We start from the raw sequence: 2,872 nt of genomic DNA, 5'->3' as shown, positions 1-2,872 counted from the left end.
ATATTTAATTTAACAGAACTGGGGGTTGACATATCCATATTTCATTTTGGGTAAATAAAGCAGTGATCTTCTAATAAATAAACATTTTTCAATTATTTTTTGACTAAGATTCTCTCTGAAATGCTATATTTTACCAATTTTGGTCTCACTTTTTTCCTGCTAGCCCTTTACTTGGTATTTTTCTTCTTTCTCATCTTTTTTTTTTCTTTTTACACTGCATTATGTTCAAAGAGATTTTGTCTTTCTCAAAGCGTGACTAAAATGTTAAATATTTAGCTGTTATTCTTCATAATTATTTGGTTGCTATCATACTATGCGTTTCTCTTTTCAAGTCAGCTTTTCAGGCATCTGTTGCCTTTAAAGTTTCATTTACTTTCAGCATAATTCCTTGAAAATTATTTCTGCTCAGCAAATTATTGGTGGATATCATAACACTAGAAAAAGGATAGTAACTAACTTTTTACTTAGTAGTGTTTTAAATGCTTTATTTGCTTCAAAATAATACAGTTAAGCCAATGAAAATGTACAATGCTTTTTAGTTTTAATGACTAAATGAAGAAAAATCTTAGATAAAACACATTACACTAAGAGTAGGTTTGTTGTGTTGATTTGGAATTTACAGAACTATTACAGTGTAGAGAGACTCTGAAAGCGTGTTTTGCTTAACCTGGTCAGAAATGGAATGAAATTAAGTCTGTGTGATGGTCTCCAGTGATGGCTGACATCAGTTCCTTCGGTCTCCATACATACATGCCACCCTCCATCCAAAAGTAGAGTGTAATTCTTTTTCCTGTAATTCTGCACTGGCCATCTGACTGCTCTGATAAATAAAATGTGGCATACGTGGCATTCTAGGTCTTCTGGGTCCAAGCCATAAGTGGACTGGGGGCTTCCTATTTCCTCCTGTTTGGAATCCAGTGGCCATGCTCTGATGAAGCCCGAGTAGCCATGTAGATAGGTCCACATGGAGAAGTACCAGGGGCTGTGCCTTTCAGCTCCACCTGAGCTCCCAGATGGTGGTCAGCACCAATTTCCTGTTGCATGAATAATGTATGAATAAGCCCTTTTGGACCTCGCACCCATCTCATATGAAGCACAAAACACACCCAGTCAACATGCGTGTGTAGGGTTATATAACTGGTGTTAGTATGTAACTCTGAATAAGAGGAAAGGTTAAGAATAGGTCAGATAATGGAGATGAGATCTGAAGGATCAGGGAAATGGTACCAGGGAGAGCAAGGCAACTTCAGCATTCTAAACTCTGAAGTGTTGAGATTCTCATGGTGAATTGGGGGGCCGTTTTACCATGTTTCTAAAAGTAATGTCCTTACCATACCCTCAGGACTCAGGGTATGTTTATAATCTAAAAAGGCTGTATTATTTTTAGCCAACAAATACACTGAAAAGTCAGAAAGGAGTGGCTAATCTCAGTAATTTTTGTGCATGCAAAGTATACTAGGGATGGATCGGGGGTCAGGTCACTTTCATGCTATTCATACCACTCTCCTGCCTTATCAGGGCATTGATCTCCTCTCCTTTCCTCCTTTAGCATTAATTCTGTTCTGTCTTGTGTCCCTCACCCGCCTGGTTCCAGACAGTGTTCCTGATGCTCTTATTGGGAGAAGAAAGGTTGAGTACCTTAATGTCCTCTGTCTCCAGGACAATCTTGAATTGTACTGCCAGTTTTAATGCCAGTATTGCTTAGCATTTTAAGGGTTGTTATGCGAAAATATTGAGTCTCTTTTTTCTTTCTCAATTGCTTTACAGAAGGCAGTCTTACTTTTCTTTGCATTGTGTATTCTGTATCCTAGGCAACCCCTCTTTGCCACTACTCCCCTCCCCCATACCTCACAACCTGTCACAAAAAGACAGCCTCAGATTCTGAATCAGAGGGTCTTTTTGTTGATTTTTTTTTTTCCAGAATATTTTCAGTCCCTCCACTTTCCTGATGAAATTAGTCTGCTTGTAGAGATTGGAACCCCTTCCCCACCAGCCCCAAAACGAAAAATGATTTTATTTCTGTTACTGAGATACCAGCAAGGCTTTCCTAAATTACTTTCATGCAATTCAGAGTGACTCATCTTACTGGCTAGAGACATTGCTGGATTGATGGAATTTTTCCTTTATTAAAATGTTACCACAAATTCTCAATATTCTGAAGGATCTGCAGGAGAATTTTCAGGGGCATTAGACTGGTATGCGGGTATTCTCTCCAGGTCAGGGTAAAACCTCTACTCACCTGACTTTGGGAGCAAAAGTGACTGCCTGGTATCTGTATTCCTGAATATTGTCTCCTGGCTTCCCACGGGTCTCTGAGGTTGCTACTTTTGTTCTTTTGTTAACTGCTCCTACTGGCTATTTTACACTTTAATGGTTTGGTGAAGTACCCTTGCCTCTGAAGCTGTTAACCTGAGAGAGTAACTTCCAAGAATTTTAAGGTTGATTAGAATATTCACAAAAGTGTGACTTCAGAAAAAAAAATAAATAAAGGTAGTATGGCAAGAGGGAAGTATTTTTGTGTAATAAAACCAAATGAAGTCAGGATTCAGAAATCATTGAAATCCATTAAGTCATCTTAAAGTAGTTTGTGCATTATTGGTATGAGGCAAAAATTCAGACAGTTAATGGCAGGCACTGAGGCCAACACAATAACACCAGAATCCATTTTAATTGTATGAAAGGTTTTATATATTGAATCTAATGGCACCCTTCAAGCTATTTGAAAAACTGAAGCATATTATGAAATTTTATAATCTGAGGTAACCAGTTATGACTTTTTAAATTCTTAGACCACAGTGAATCTTTTTATGGAGTGTTCAGAACTATAGGTGTTATGTAAAAGTAATTCCTTGCAAATGCACAGAACTGTGAA

At 37.8% G+C, this 2,872-nt stretch overlaps 1 long non-coding RNA gene across 1 annotated transcript; it reads right to left on the bottom strand.

Annotated features, from left to right (window-relative positions):
• Window positions 1-524: 524 nt before the first annotated feature.
• Window positions 525-1,779, bottom strand: LOC122198716. The gene is made up of 2 exons (XR_006193116.1): window positions 1,639-1,779; window positions 525-1,034 (listed from the first exon to the last, which is right to left on the bottom strand). It is a non-coding gene; the product is annotated as an uncharacterized LOC122198716 (long non-coding RNA).
• Between the last annotated feature and the right edge of the window lie 1,093 nt (window positions 1,780-2,872).

Source organism: Panthera leo, chromosome C2 (assembly GCF_018350215.1).
Source record: "Panthera leo isolate Ple1 chromosome C2, P.leo_Ple1_pat1.1, whole genome shotgun sequence".
Classification (NCBI taxonomy): Eukaryota; Metazoa; Chordata; class Mammalia; order Carnivora; family Felidae; genus Panthera; species Panthera leo.
This window is presented reverse-complemented; position numbering and strand designations above follow the sequence as displayed.